The sequence below is a fragment of the Calypte anna genome, chromosome 20 (assembly GCF_003957555.1).
Source record: "Calypte anna isolate BGI_N300 chromosome 20, bCalAnn1_v1.p, whole genome shotgun sequence".
In the NCBI taxonomy this organism is placed as follows: Eukaryota; Metazoa; Chordata; class Aves; order Apodiformes; family Trochilidae; genus Calypte; species Calypte anna.
In genome coordinates, this window is record NC_044265.1 from 8,874,212 (window position 1) to 8,891,559 (window position 17,348).

The window sequence follows — 17,348 nt, forward strand, 5'->3', positions numbered from 1 at the left end:
TTCACTCTTATATGTTAGGTACAGTAAAAGACTGGATTAAGGACTGACTGGAGCACAGGATGGCTTGCAGTACCATGCAGAATGGGGAATGGCTAAAACAATACAGCTTAATTTTATTTTACATTTGGTTTTAAGGAACTAACAGCCCAAATTTTTTCTTTTTTTAGTACTGAGATCTAATGTTATACTTGCAATTAAAAAAAGGAATTTTGGAAAACATTAAGAACTGGTATAAATAGGGTGCTGTAAACCACAAGCAAGCTAGATAACAGAGGTTATCTATTGCTGTGGCTTTTTGTATGGGAGTTACTTTCTCACCAAAATTAATCTGGTATGTCAAATACTCAGCATTTTATCAGTCACATTTCATTGCTTGCCAGAGCCAGGCTGTTGCACTGAGCATGATGCTCACAGCTTCACATCTGTGTTCTGAGCAGCTGAGCCCTGCCACAATTATGAACTTGGATGCATCCAGTCGAACTAGAGAGGAAAAATAATCACAGTGGATCCTGCAACATTTGCAAGTGGTGTTTTTTTGCTGTGTTTCCACCATATTTTGTTTTCAGTGTTTAGTAGCTGTTTATTTTAGCAGTGTAGGAAGATTAGATGCATTGCTGTTAGTCTTGTTTTCTGTTCTGATCATCTGTGTCCTGGGCTTGTGCTTTGCACCAGCTGGCTACCTGCTAGTGCTCTCCGTGGCAAAGGTTTTCTGCAAGGTTTTTCTTAGAGATTACCAGCATTGGCATGCAATCCATAAAACAGTTTAAAGGAGAGTTTCTGTTATAAAGAAAATGTTCTTTGACATGTATATTTTTTAAATTACCCACTTTTAATGGTAATTTTCATCTTCAGTCTTAAAGAGCATATAGGGTGCTTTATGTTTCCACATAAAATGGAATCATGGAATCATGTAATAAAGTTACTGTGCCATTTTCAGTAATAGTTCCAGCTTATTCCAGCTTTTTCTTCTGCAAAATTAGTATCTTCTGGTATTACATATAATCTTTCTCAGATTTGATTTATTTGAGGATGCATGATGTATCTTTTTTAAATCCAGATACTAAACTAGTATAGGGAGGTAAGAATGTGGTTGGTCTGGGGAGAGCAGCAAGCTGTGGAACAAATGATGGGCACAAGTCCCACCAGATGTTCAGAAGTACTTTTAGAATGCTGTATGTGTGTCCAAAAAAAAAAGAGGCTTTGTCACTCTGCACCAAATAATCTCTTTAGGGTGGTTCAGGATGAGATGTGCTGGTGCCAGGAAAAAGAAATACAACCTGGAAAGCCCATGCAGGGCTGTCATTAAATCAAAGCATCCTAAAAGCAGTACTGGTGGTAAAGACAAATAGCCAAGCAGTGTCAGTTCTCCCAAGGATTCAGCACTGGTTTATAGCAGTAGTGCAGAGATTGTATGCACTGAACCTAAACCAGTGGCCAAGGTGTCCTTGATGCATGACACCTGGAAGAAATTTCGAAAGAAAACAACGATGTAAATACTTAAAAAATAGTAAGGAAATGTACAAAAGACATAGGAATAGATGGCTAGAGGAGTTGGGGGTGTGAGGGAAAAGAACTGTGGAAGAAAAGTAAATTAACTCTATGTTAATTAAATGCTTCTAAATGACAACTGTGGGATTTTCAGATGTGTTGGATGTTATAATTCAGTTTTGTACAAGACACATTTTGCTCTGTGGCTATGACGACTCCATCCTGCTCATAGTGAAGACTAGTTCTCAAGTTAGACTTTTCTATTATCTCCATAGATACCTAATAACTAAGAAATTTAGCATTTTCTAGAAAACCTTACTTATGTATTGATTTTGTTTAAATGTTTTTTCCTGTCATGGGCCTCCTGTGGCTGCAGGATGCTTACATGGAGCTGTTAACTTGCACTAACTAAATAAGTGAGTTGGACCTAATGTGAATTTTATTTTGTCATTGCCTCCTTACTTGACTTTTTGTTTACCAGCATTAAATATTTAATCCTAATTCATAAGGGGATAGCTGTTAATATTTAAATTTTTCCTCCTTATCATTTAGAATACTTAAAATTTTACCCAACAGTGACCAAAGGTGAAAATTCTAAACGTTCATTTTAAAAGTGAAGGAAATGAGATTGTACAGAGGGGAACAATCTTTTCACCTGGTCAGAAACTGTGATATGTTCATCTTTAGCTCATGTCCAAATCTGGTCTGTGCTACTAAAGCACATGGAGCCAATCTGGCAGGCATCAAAGAATATATTATAGAAGCATCTTCACAAATGTCATTTACAGTCTCAATAGGACTAAAAAGTACATTAATTTCAATTATATTCTTGTTCCTATTGCTAATATTAAGAAGGAGATGAAAATACATTAATGTGATTTTGTGGGGAAGAAATCACTTGTTTCATTTTTTAATGGGTGAACAAGAATTTATAGTGCTGTCAGTCTGTCACTTTTAATAGCATGTTATTCATTTATGAATTTAAAATAAAATCCTCAAACAATGAAGCTAAAATGGAATATAGATACTGTGATTAAGGTGTTTACTACTCAACAAAATTGAAAGCATAGTCAGGGGGAAGGTAAAGGATTTCAATTAGTTAGTACATACAAACTTTTAAGAAGCTTCTAGGTTAAACCTTGGTATTCATTCAGTAACAATTATTTTCCATCAGAGGAAACTCATTTTTTCAAGAACCGGCTCGGGTAATTCTTCCAAATTATGCATTTCAAGACACTTTGCTTAATGGATAAGAAGAGGTTTAGGTAGTTATTAATTTGAGTCTCTTGCACTAAGTCCCAGTCTCAGATATATTTCTTACTCTGAAAAATGGCATAAAGGAGTTAAAACTAGAAAAGCAAGGTACATGACAAGAAAAATCTGATCTGTGGTTTAACTTTGCTTATGCCAAAAAAAAAAAAAAAAAGAAAAAAAAGAAGGCATTGCTTATGCATTATGTAGGAAGCTCATACTGTTTCAGTTTAGTTTACAGGTCTGGGTTACATGTAGGAGAGTAACTGGAAAAGCAGTCACAGCAGATGTAGTATTAAATATCTTTTATATGACAGGTTTTATGGAAGATGTTCAGTGTGTTTGCCGTGTTGAGGCTTACCTGTGCATACTATTGCTTACAGTTAACATTCTCAGTATTTTAGGGCTGATTTGTCAATAAACAAAGACCTTCATCCTAGATAATTGTAGGATAATCTGGCAAATGTTGTAGCCCAGGGGTTATTAGTGAATTTTTATATCATTGCAGCAGATACACAGCAGGGTTTCCACTTGCTGGCTCTGAGCTCATCACTGAGATGGGTGGAAATGTCCTCTCTCAGGGAGGGTCATCTGCGGATGTCCTGGATGGTAAAATGGTTACGTGTCTTCTCTGCTGGGAGAAGCTGCCCCCCAGGTACATTTCCTAGAATTTCCTGCTGATTTCCATCATCAATTATCAAGTTACAAACCCCTGTCTTTGTCCTTCTCACTTTCCCAGTGGTAGCAGGTTTAGCTGTGTCCAAAGCCACAGCAGCAGTTCATGAATTAACACTCAGCTCACATTTGAGAGTTTTTCTGTCTTAAGCAGTAGTGATATTAATAATTCCCCTCTATGGACCTGAAAATATCCAGTGAGTTTGGACTGCAGCAATAAAATCTGTAGTAAATCCAGGTTTCACAAAACTTGTGTTCCCTGTAAGACTCTGTTTCAATGGTTGGGTTTGCAAATTGTAAATAGTTCCATGATTTTGCAAATTCAGCTCTGCAACCTTTTGCCAAGCTTTGAGGTTAGGAAAGTGCTCTCACTGCTGGTAGTAGCTCCGTATGCTTAGACCTATCTGTCTTAGTAAATAAGGAAAAAAAAAAAAGTAGAAAAAGTATTTAACATTACATTTTAAGGAGAAATCCTCTTAAATTTGAGATGCACGTAGGCAGAGCAGAAAAGAAATGTAAGATTTTATTAGATACTAAAATCTAATGAGATCTCCAAATGCATAAAATCAGGATAATAAGAATCATATAAAATGTGAAATTTTACATTATGGGCAGCTGAATAACATTTCTATATGCAAGCTCATGGGCTTCAATTTGGTTTTTATTATGTGAAAAAAAATGTAAGGAAAGTCACTCTTGTGTAGATCAATTCTACATATATTTTTTGGCAATTTCTAGTGTAGGCTTTAAAGAAAATTGCTCCCTAAGGTAAAAAAAGAAGAGAGGAGAGGACAACACAGTGCATTACAAATAAGCTGGCATTATATTTATGAAAGGAAATGATACTGCCATAGAAACAAATGTCCTTCTTGATGAACTTTATATTTTGCATGACATCTATTTGCAGAAGCAGCAGTGATGGTGAGTAAAGGAGGGAAATGGAGCATTGTAACCTGGAATTATGTGAGTGCATTGAGGGAGAAAACCAGAGGAGTGGGGACTGAAAGATGGCTTGATGCTGTCCTACTCTTTATTTAATAATAATAATAATAAAAAGCCATCCTAATTATTGTTTTTGCTTCTTGGAATGATCTGAGCTGAGCTCCTATCCTCTCCCTTTCATATGTCCCATTTAGAAAGTGTTCCCAAATACAATGTTGTGAAGCTTGGCAAGCTCTGAGCAGCCCTGGTCATCTTTGATATGGTTTGGTTCACAAGCTGACAATGCTTGTCACATCCCAGAGCCTAACCTTAATGTTATTTGACTTGAGGATTGCAGTATGGATATATAAAACTGAGTTATAGTGTTCTATAGGAACAGAGAGAGAGAAAAAAGTATTAGTTGTGTCCTAAATACCTTCTTAAGAGGCATTTGTTAATGCTGAGAGGATCATTAGAAATACTAGAGAGGTCATTACATCTGTTCACAGGTGGGAAATTGATGTTCAAATGAAGAGACTTAGCCAAACTCACAAAAATACCTAAGGCAAGGTCGGTAATTAAACTTGGGTCTTTATAGACCTCTACTGGCCTGTATTCCTTCTTGGTCTTCAAAGAAAACAATAAAATATGTCTATAAAAATGAGATGCTCTAGGGAATGAGTGTCTTTAGTAAGGCTGGGAAAGTTTGTCTTCAGATAATATTTGTTTCAGCTTTGGTTCTTAGATGTCTGTTGTTTATTCTAAATGTTGAAACTACAATTGCAATATCTTTTGTCAGAGTATGACCATTTGGGAAATGATACTACTTCAAAAAGTTAACATTAAATAGCAATGCTGCATTCAGTGAAATTTATTTGTTGATACTCAAATTTCTGTTTCTCTCATAAATTTAGTTTTGCTGCATTGTAAACTGAGGAAAAAAATCCACAGTCTTCTATATGTTCCATGACACATTCAGGTAAATAGTCTGCAAAGTTGCATGTGAAAAAGAGATTCAAAAAACAAGTAGTTTTAGTAAATGGAAAGTATTTTCCTACTTAATGTGTGATACCTGGTGTCAAAATGTATTAAAAGGTTTTGTGTAAATCCTTAAATGGCCATGGCAAAAATTCCAGTTCATAATAACTTGCAATATTCTCCTCTTTACCTTTTTGTTGATTCAGAGAAACAATGCAATGTGCTTGTGCACCACAGAGTAATTTGCTCATTGCCAGTTAAGGTCATAACAAAAGTCTTTATTTAACAGCTCATAAATCTCATTTTCCCTGCTGTAGCTGTATTTTCAAGGTAATCACTAGCTGATAAGAAGAGAGGAGAAAGAAAAAAAACACCTTAGAACAACTAACTCCACACAGCCTTGGGTAGACATTTTAAATTACAGTATGTCCTACAATATACTTTTTAAATGCTGAGTGTAACATTCAGGAATCTGACCAGTGGTATTTAAATGTCAGTTCCATATGTGTAAATAAATACACTCACAGACATATAGGAAAATGTTATTTTTTGTGCCAATATCAGGACAGTTTTCAACTGTTTCAAGAATAGAACATTTGGTATTGTTACTGGAAAGCTGGAATGCACTGGTTTAAATATTGAGTTGTCTCTCTGTCTTGGGTAGTGTTTGTTTTCAGTGCCAAGCTATGCCCTCTATTTCATTTACATTTAAAATGAAATTATGCATAGTTAAGTGGCAAAATTTGAGCATTTGAATGGATTAAAAAAACTAATGACAAATTAGATTTTAAATCACTGGGAATGTCATCTTCCAATCCTATCAATTCCACATATGTAGTTTATTATATTCCTGGAGACAAACGCATTTAACATGCTGACAACTCCAATTTCCTCACAGCTTTATAACACAAATTACTTATTACAAGAAAAAAAATGTCAACTGCCTAATCCTCTAAACTATGAGCATGTCTTTTAAGCAAAGCCTCAAGAAAATTAACAGAAAAATCAAGTAGTTTGGTTTTGCTGGCAACAGCAGTGTTATAGTTACTTATTTTACCACCCCAGTTTGTCTCACTCTCCCATCATTCAATACAATCACCCTTTTTCCACAGTTGCTTGTTCAGAATTTATTGTGACAGTTGTGCCTAAAACATATTTCTGGATTTTTCTTTGGCTATTGATATCTTTCAGAAATTTGCCTTAATAACCATCTGTCAAATATAACAAGCAAAACTGACTAAGGCATGTAGCAGTGGCATGAAATATGTATTGTGGCATGAAGCAGTGAATATTTAACTTGTCTGGTGGCCCAAACAAAGGTAAGGAAATATCTAATGTTTTTTGAGGGTAAATATCTTGGTATGGCTAATGTAGTCTGAACAGAATATTAGCTTTGGAATGGCTGTTTGGCAGGGCTGTTAGGCTTCATTGCACTGCTGTAAATTGTTTTCAAACTTTAGTTAAATTTAGAGTTGTAAAAGCTGGATTTGGTTGCGATTCATTTTTATATGAGAGTATCAGGAGGTTTTGCCTTTCCTGCAGCCTATCCAGACTGGTAGGTCTGAAAATGGGCTGCCAGGTGCCTCCCATTAGCAGAAATTGTTGCACTTGATTATCTCCCATTTTGTTGGTTTGCTGGTCTAATATGACAGACACAACACTTGCCTAAAAGGTGTAGAAACAAAAAATAACTCTTGCACAGATTTAGTGAGAGCTCTAAGTTTCTTAAGAATGATTTGTATTTCTTTCCTTATGTATTCTCACTTGCATTTCCATAACCTAGCTGTTGGTTAATCAATGCTCTCTCATCTGAAGGATATAAGTCTCATTTAATGATGTTTCAATTAAAATGGAAACCAAGTTCCCACAAGGATTTATTGAGTGCTATGCAAAGCTGCCCACAGACATCCTGTGCTTCCCCAGCCACTGCCAAGCTGAATCTGACTTATGGAAGCATAGAAATGAAGACTGATGCAAATTAAAAGGATCTGGTTTTCAAAAAGCTCATAGCCAGGAAGGAAAAGGAAGTATCTCTATTTGGTTTGTTGTGAAAGGCTGTCTTTTGCTGATACAAAATACTTTGTCCTTGGAAATGTAAGAATCAGATCAGACTAAAGAAAATTTTAAACATGTTCATGTTCTCTTCACATCTGTAATGATTTTGCACTGTTTAAGTACTTCTGTAGTAAAAATATTGAACTCTTGGTAGTAAAAGGTCTGATTTATGAAGTAACTGTATGGAGTAGACACAAGATTAAATATGCATCATGAGCCAAAAAAAATGTTTTATTTCTGAAATATTATTGGAGCAGTTCCAGTCTGTTTAAACATGACAAAGAATAGAATTAGTCTATTCAGTTTGCAGCTTATTTTACTGTATAGGTTTTGACTTTGATGCTCTTTCTGCAGTATTCTGCCACTTCAGAGTTGGATCCACACAAGCATTCAGGATTTTCTTCAGAGTCCAGAGAAAATCCAGGCCTGCTTGTGCAACTGGAATCAGCCAAACCATTTCTTGTTAAAGTAATGGAATTTTAAAAGAAATATTTAAATTCCATTTTCCTCTTCTTAACCCTGGTCATGATTAAGTCATGTATTCTCTTAAACAGCAATTCTTCCCAATACAACTGATGGGGTTTTAATGATGAACCAAATGCATGATTTAAAGAAAAAAAAACAACTGACAAAAACCATCCTGTAATGCCTCTATTGTCACTGCATTGTCTGTCAATCACTGTACAAAACAAATTTAAAGTGATAAATGGCAGAGTCAGTAACAGGACCTATAAGGGGGTTTTATGTAAAAAGAAAGAGAAAAAAAAAAAAAGAAAAGGAAAAAAAAAAGAGAGGGAGACTAAATTAAAATTCACTGATCTTCCACAAGGAAGCACCAAGTTGTGATGTCCATTTTAAGACTATGCCTGAAGCTACTTGAAGATTCATGAGAACAGGAGAGGACAAGGGTTACTGCCCTCTTTTCCAGGCAGGATCAGTGATCTTGTGGTCCTTTCTCTCTACCCTCCTGCCCCTTAGGGCTGACCCCACATGGATGCTTTAGACACTCTATTCCAGTGCTTCACTACTCTTACATTTAGAAATTAGTTTTGCAATATCTAGCCTAATTTTCTACTGCTTTCATTTAAACTCCTTCCCCTGGACACAGTGACAGCAATGAAACCGATGATTCCCTTCCTTTTAATGGATTTTTATAAACTGAGAAAAAGATATGGTAATTATTATCATACCTTTAGCCTGTTCTCTAGTTTAACAGCCTCAACATGCTGAGTCTTTCATAACATGTTGTGTCCTGCTACTTGCTCTCCTGTGGACTCCTGGGTTTGTTCTCATCTGTCCTGAAGCACAGACTTTGAAGCTGGATTTGTCTGAGACCATGCAGCAGCACCAGGGAAGTTTTTCTTGCCATCTCTAGTAAGCATTCACATGAGGGGGCCTGAAAACAACAGCTAGATTAGTTCACCTGAAGTGGTTTCTCCTCATTTTTGCCAGGTAGTTAATTAAATCAGATGCTGCTTCCAGGGGGCATTTGTTGTGATTTTCAGTCAAAATAGCAACTGCAACCCTGTCTAGAATTCCATGTTTAAGTGACCCTGTTTGCATGTCAGGCTTTCTAGCAAGCACCTAAAGTACTCATATAAACAGCTTTTAAACTCAGTAAGTTATTGAAAGGGTCTTAGTTATGAATAACTTTAAAGCCATTTTACTAAAATGCTCTCAACAGATTAATGTTAACCTGTACACAGTACAACATAGAGTGCAATTCAAAGAAGGACAGATGATAAGTAGTTTTGTTTTCTTTAGTTATTCTGTGTTGATTCCATTCTGCAAGAGAATGAAGCAATCACACCTTGATGACTGGTGCTGAAGTTTATTTTTCACTGGAAGAACCTCCATATTTTTCCCTCTGCTACACAGGGCTCTGCTATTTGCTCTTGTAGGGAATCTCCCTCCATCATAAAGTCATTAAAAGTTTATTTTACTGGGAAATTCTGCTTTGAGTTCAGCCTTTCCAGGCTCTCAGATCTTGTATTTCAGAACAGATTTTCAAATATTGTTTCTATTTGGGCTTCTTAATGTCATCATGGGTAATCTCATTATTTCATATGGAAGTTCCTTGACTTGGAACAGTTCTGCCTAACATTTCTAAAGACCTCATCTGTCTGCTGAAGTTTTCTCAAAGGGTGACAGAACTTTTTGCTTAAGTGGAGACTTCATACCTAAAAACCACATTCATAATAACATAAGGTGTGATTGCTTCAGAAATAAAATGCCCCAAATGAGTTGATTAGAAGAAGCAGTGTGAAGAAAGCTTCCAATGCTTTTCAGATTTTGTAGTGCAGTCAGCACAGAGGGAAAAATAATTAATAATTTAGGCAATATTTTATTAGTTGATCTATTTCTGTCAAAGCTTGTAATTGAAAAAGGCTTAAACATTGCACAGGGATAATGAATTGAAATATAACCATTCTGGTGAAATCCTATGGCCTTTCATTAGCAGTAACAGACCTGTCCTGTGGTCTTTGAAAATGAAAGGAAAATCTACTTCGTTTTAAATCTATGGTGTTCAATCACACAGTCATGGTTCATTGGATTGTTACCAAAATATCCAAACATACTTTCTAATTTTAATTTAGGGAAAACTAATATTTTTTACTAGCTTTGTAGGCCTTTGTTCCTAATTTATAATACTAATGAACCTTTTTGTAGGCAACTGAATAGATTACTAAAAACTGAATTAAAGATCAGGTATTTCTCAACTGGTATATTCTGACATGATATAAAATTTTCAGGTGTGTTATTATTATTTGCATGTGTGTATTGTAATGGCATTCTCAGATGTTGCTGAGCTCTTTATAACCACATTTAAGGAAATATTAGAAGACCAAATTACAGAGGATTATGTGTCCTTTGATCCAAACACTTGCTCCCCAAAGTAAGTCCCTTTCAGAAATGTGTTTGTTGTTTAGCTTGCCAGCAGCAAGAGCAGCCAGCACAGAAGCTCAAATACATCTTAATTGTCATGATTAATCTCTCCTGATTTAGGAAACACTTGATCCTAGCTTTGTTCTGCTTTATGTGGCAGAGAAACATCTTAGGAGTGCTTTAAAGCATGAAAGGAATGCTGCTGCTGAACTTTGTGTCCCTGCTTTGGATCTCTCATGGCTAATGCTTGAAAGAGGAGGCTACTGAGGGCAATAAGTTAAAATGTGCATTTGCAGCTACAAGTGTCTTCAAATCTCTCTCATCTTTGACATGATATGAGGCAGCAGAAGGTAGCCTCACTTGTGCCTGAGATGAACCAGAGGAGTTCCAGTAGAGAGTACAACTACTCTGAACTTCAGCCTTTCCTTTGAACAACTCTTATTTTACAGAAATGGATGAAAATGTTAACATCATAGTTCCCTTAAAATATCACCCTGATAGTCTCCAGAGGGGTCCCTTCTGCTCACTTGGAGCTTTTGAGACCTGTTCTAGATATAAAGATTTTATTGATGATAATTTTCAGACAATTTCTCCAGCCTTTAATCTCTTGTCTCACACTGTCCTGACTTTTAGATTCCACATTCAGGAGAATGCCTATTGCTCTTCTGGGGGTGCAGATCCAGAGCTGTTTTGAGGGTTACTTAAAGGAATGTGGGAGCAGATCCTTGGCCAGATTTGGCAGGCAGACAACACCAATGGTGAGATCTGGGAATATTCAGCAATTGGCATTCAACTAAATTGAAATAAACTGACCCCTTGTATTGCAAATATGTGGACTCAAATGATAAAATCCTGGTGATGAATTAATTAGTAAAGACAAAGTGGCTGAGGTTCAAAACAAACTGCATGATCTCTTTCATTTTCCCCTCATGCTTGCATTAGTTTTCTAGGGCAAAATTTTACCTTTCCATGTTTTAAACTTGCATCGTGTTTATGTAGTAGTTCCTCATTGTTTTTTTAATTTGGGTTTATTGATTATTTCACTTTTCTTTTTAACAGTTAATAAAAAAGTGGGCACCCAATCACCAGTCCCTGCATAAATATGAAAAATAAGACATAAGAAATAAGCATGGTAAGATTAATCACAACTTTGTATGCAGCTAAAGCATAAACTATGTGATCATGAAGATCCATTTATATTCCATAATTACTGTGTTTCTGTCATCTGTCTTTCCTGGGGAAATTTGTTCTTTTTTTTGCTTTTATGTTGCCTTTCTAAAATGCGTCAGCCTTGATGTCTCTGATTTCTACCCTTGGAAAAAATGTGTGAGGCCATGCTGTCAAACATTTGTCTTTTTTTTTTCTTTTTGTTTTAAATGTTTCCTTTTTATCATGGATTTCAGAAAGGATCTTGAAATATTTCCCCATTAGATTGACCTTTCTGAGCAGTGGCAGGCAGACAGTGTTCTTTGATATATTCTAATCTAATAATCCAATTGCCCAAGGTGAGTTTAAAACGAAATCTTGGCCCCAATAATAGAATTGCTACTTTAAAATATACAGGAACAGGCCAAAGATTCAGCCTTCAATACCACAGAAAACAGAAGAATTCCCTCATGTCCTGCTTTATTTTGCTCCTTCAACCTTCTTTTCATTCCATACTGTACTGTGTGATCTAACATAGCAAACACTGGTAACACAGGAGTGCTGACTGACCATGCTATGAAGAGCCATGTGCTATTTGTGGTTACTGATAAAGCAGTTTAAAGCTTTGAGAAATTTCATGGAACATTCTCTAATTCCACACCAAGTTATAAATTAAAAACTACTTAAGAAAAAAAAAAAGAGTAAAGATGCTGATACTGGGTTTTTAGCATTTTTTTTTCGAGTTTCACAGTGGGTTTGGTTTTGTTTTTTGCTTAGTGAATAATCTATGCTTAGATGTCATTTTTACTTTTCATCACATCATGACAAACCATAGTGATTTATTTCAAGACTGAAAATAAACATTGAGCTATTATAGTTGTAGTATCTAAATCCCACCTTTTATGATTTATATTAATTTGAAGTTTTATAGTTTTTCAGTTGTTTGAAGTTCAGAAGAGGTGGATGAACTTCTAAGTTGTTAAAATGAAATCTAGGCAATGTGTTTGGTAGACCAGTGGAGTTATTAGGGTGGCTTTTTCCCATGCTCCTGGGGGTCTGCATTTTCCTGGTTTATATTGTGATCTGAATACCTAATTGAAGCAGCTGAATCATCAGATGGCTGCTCTAGCCAAGCTAACCTTCCTCCAGTTCCTGATGTTTGTTTCAAATGGAAATTTGCAATCATCTTCTGGATCTTTGCCACCAGAATCTCATGGTGCTATGGCCTCTCTGTGGACCTCTCTTCCAAATCTGTTTGGAAACAGCCCTTCATTCAGACTTTTGTAGTCTTGTTTGAAGGCCTGAGGATGTGTGAATGTTACCACCTCTCATCTGGGTTTAAGTTACAGCCTTTAGGAGGGTAGAAAAGAAGCCATGTGCCTTAGGTTACCTTTTTATCACTATGGGAGCACGAGTGGTGATTGAGCAAGAGCTTGGTGAGAGAAGGTTGTGTTTGTCCTTACTCTGCACTGACTGGTTTCTCTGTACAATTTACCTTTCTTTGTTGGATGTAATTTGTTTTTTAGGTCACTGGAGCTGATTTCCAGCATAGGCTGGTAAAAGGCAGTGGCACTTGCCTTCAGGGATTGTGTTAACTTTCTTCTTCATTCTTCCTAACCTTTAAGAAAGTGAGTATTAAGTTAGGATTTGTATCAGGATTTAAAACACTGGCCCAAAGAGTGTTTGCAATTCTTTAATGTGTTGTGAACCTGAAACTTTGATCTGAGTTGATGGAATTGTTTATTCACCTTATTAAAATAAAGAACTAAAAAATTTCCAGGGCTCTTACAGCACTTTTTGTGGTTTCTGTATGTGTTGTATGCTATTTCAACAAACAGAAAACACTGCCTCACAGGGACTGGTAAATGAATGTTCTCATGGATTGGAGAGTCAGATAGGATGGTGGAAGCAGTCAAAGGAAGGATGGTTTTCTTCCTTGTTCCAGGGGTACTGATGAACAAAGTAAAAACTTTATTCTTAAGCATCATATGACTTTTGCAAGGAAAACATTTGTTCCTACTCAGAAAAATATACAGGGCACTGGAGAACTGTATAAGTAAGGTGTATTGTCTTACTCCTATTTACAGTCACTGACACAGGTAAGAGTTTTTCTCTGTTTATAAAGGAGGAGAATCAGACACCAATCAGCTAATTGGCACCTTGCTTAATGTTTTGCCTGCTTAACTAGATTATTAGGGAAAAATCTCCTGCAGTGTGTATTGATGTGTCTAAACAATCAATAAATGAAACATCTAATTAAAAAAAATCCATTTATATGTCACACAGCAATTTAATTAATTGTACTTAGGAATACATTTGGATTGATTAGGGCTCATTGTTATTTAACACTTTCTCTTGTTATTACTCAGTAATATATTTTAACAAATTAAAATATGGAAAAGATGATTTTGTCACCATTGCAAGAACAGAAATCTTTTCCAATGACATTAATATCAAACCAGGAGATAAATAGCTTTCCATATAGCATTTCTACAACATTTTCAAAAAGCACTACTTATGAAAGTTGTCTTTATAATTCATAATTGCATAGTTTAAATAAAATGCTATATTTCTGTTTAGTTTACCACAGGCTAGAATTATATACTACTTGGATTTAAAAAAAAACAACTATTCAGGCTTTGATTTTAAGCATGGACTGTTTCAGTAATGTTTATCATGCTTATCTGACACTGCTTTCAAAAGATACTTACTGTCTTTAATTATTTGCATTTTAATGTTCCTTAAATATCCATAATGATAATTTATATGAATATACACATGGTTAGTTTTCTTTTCAAGCTAGACGAAAAATGCATTAGGCTTACTGAGTTCTTATTTACAGCTTTGAAGATGAAGTATCAATCTATTTCTTTGAGCTTTCACAGAATAGCAGGTCAAGTATTAAATACTAGTTTAAGTTTCCTGCTGCTTAAATACAGATCTATGGGGTTTTTTTACTGCAGTGTTACACTATCATGATATTCTCATTATTTGATAATAGCAGGTTCACCTGCTAACTGTGCTGTGCATTAGTTTATTATGAGAAGTTGGGGAATTAACAGAAAATTTTCAATGCCTGCTTAATAGATGTCTGCAAACAGATGTAGTAGAAATACAATTGTCTCCCTTACACGCTGCTACCTAGAGACACGATGACATAACCATTAAAGGGAGTTTAGTGGGAAATTCCTGCATTTGAAACAAAAAATCTCTGCAGTATGTATAAATGAAAAAATTTAGAATGAAAAAGGCTAGATTAAGATTTTGATATCTCGGTCCTCAGTCTGGTTTGGTATTGTGTGGAAGTTGTCACCAGAAAAACTGTGGTTTTGGGTAGGAACTTGACAGGAAGTATTAAAGCAATGGAAGTTCTTTAGGATGCCTGTCAAACACACAGTTTATTTGCTCCACTACGTATACGAGGTCAGGGTCTGACAAGCCATCTATAGCTGCTTTAGAAAGAATTAAATAATTTTTTCTCTAAAATAGTTCATAAGGGTCTCAGCAGCTCTTTTGTGGCCTTGCAGGAACCAAAGGTTCTGTCCACTTTAAAACTATTAATTTTAATTGCATGGGATAATTGAGATATAAAATAAAACCTTGTAGGACTGATTTTTCTCCAGCAGCATAAAGGGAACAAAGGCTTTATTTATACTCACTTTCAAGTTAATCTTGCTAAGCAGAAACTTCCTCAGTGCCCATTGCAAGGCAGCATTGTGAAGGGTGAAAACTTTTCATGATGTTCAGAAAGTGATTGTGTTTGAAAGGAAACTATTCTCTACTGATATAATTTCAAAATTGATTTATGTTATTCCTGCATCTCTCTTGTGAAGGATCTCTGAGTGTACTGTTTTAACGTTGGTTATCAGTTGCCAACACTGATTTGCATAATAAAAGCATACTTTTAAAGGCGAGGAAGATTTTTTTTTTTAATCTCTAAAGGTTCAGATCAGTACTGAAATGTTTCTTAACGTGCTGATGATGGAAAAGATGTAAAGAAAATATCTTTGATCATGAAATCATTTTCTTACAGAAAATTCTGCAAAACATAGTGGAAGAATTTACTATAAAAATTTTAGAACGTGTATTAGAATTAAGAACATAAAAGTACAATTTATTGAAGCATAGACATGTTTTACTAACTGCTAGCAAATATAGCCACAATTCTGCAGGGTAGACTTACACATCGTATGTAATTTTCCTTTCAGGAATATAAAACTTGAAATCAAAATGACAAAATATGTTTGTTTTTTCTTTAGAAACCCAACACTTCAGCAGTATATATGAAATTTTAATGGTAATCTATTCCCAATATGATTTAAATGATTCTCAAGCACAGACCCTATGAGGAGAGGCTGAGGGAGCTGGGGGTGTTCAGCCTGGAGAAGAGGAGGCTCAGGGGAGACCTCATCGCTGTCTACAACTACCTGAAAGGAGGTTGGAGCCAGGTGGACATTGGTCTCTTTTGCCAGACGACTTTCAACAAGACAAGAGGGCATGGTCTTAAGTTGTGCCAGGGGAAATTTAGGTTAGATATTAGAAAGAATTTCTTTACAGAGAGAGTGATCCGGCATTGGAATGGGCTGCCCAGGGAAGTAGTGGATTCTCCATCCCTGGAGATATTTAAAAAGAGACTGGATGTGGCACTCAGTGCCACGGTCTAGCAACTACAACGGTGGTTCAAGGGTTGGACTCGATGATCTCTGAGGTCCCTTCCAACCCAGCCAATTCTATGATTCTATGAAATTCATTAGCATTAATTTTTTGGTGTTTGGCAGATGAATCCAGCCCAGCAAGTGCTGGTGATCAACTGAGGTGGATTCTGAGCTGGGCTCGGGCCAGGGGTGAGCAGTTACGTGCTGGCTCCTGCCCTGCCCAAGATGCTGATTCAGACCAAAAGCAAACCCTGAGCCAAGCAGGAATTTTGGACGTGGGACAATTCTCCAGCTGCTGCGTGTCAGGGCTGGGGTTTCCAGTCAGCGACGGCTGCGTGAGGGCCATGAGACCATTCGCCCAGGTACTAATCCTGATCTCTAAATAACAGCAGATAAAAGCTGTAACCCTTGTGGCAGAGGGTACTCTACATCAATCCCTCCACTGCTGGAATCCTCTCTTCTCTTCAGACGGGTGTTTTCCTGTCAGGATACAGAGCCTGTTCAGGCAGGTTTGGGGGAAGCAGCTGGGGCTGCGTGAGGCCTGCGTGCACCTCTGCTCAGGGAAATGTGGAGGTGGAGAGGTAATGTGATGGCACATAAAGCACATAAAGTTTGAAGAATGTGAATGCCTTTAACAAGAAGCAGTTCTGCTTTGATACAAACTGCTGTTGGAATGACAGTGCTGTTTTCTGTTGCTCTTTACCCTGGGTAATGCAATACGATCTGTTGGGCCTTACTCTGACTTTGCTCCCAGTTCCTGAGGGGCAGTCAGTCTCTGGTTTCTTCCCCCTTTCCTACTGACACTAAATTCATCAGCAAATCTGATTGAAGGAGGAACATAATAAGGCCTTCCATTTGTCAGTGCTTCCTCACTTCACTTCCCTACTTACAAGTGCTTCCTCACTTCTCTCTGTTCAAAATCCTGTGGCAGGATGAGCCTGCTCAGCACCTCCATACACCTTTTCCTGCCTCCTCAAATGATATTTGTTTTTCCATTAGACTGATTGTTTCCCCTCTCCACCAGGAGAGCTACTGAAATGATGAATCTGCTTGACATTTACCAGAAGTGTGTTTTTCACTTTGTCTCTTACAGATGAAGTGTTAGCACAGCTCTGAGCTGCCATGGTACAGGGATGTTCATCTGCCAGCAGTGTTTCATATTTGTGTGTAACATTTGAGGGAAATGCCTGGGCACGGTTCTCAAAGACCATAACTAGAGTGAAAAGCCTTGTCAGTCAATTTATCCTAAGGGGAAATTCTAAACTAAGTGCTACAAAAAATTGCCAGCTGTTT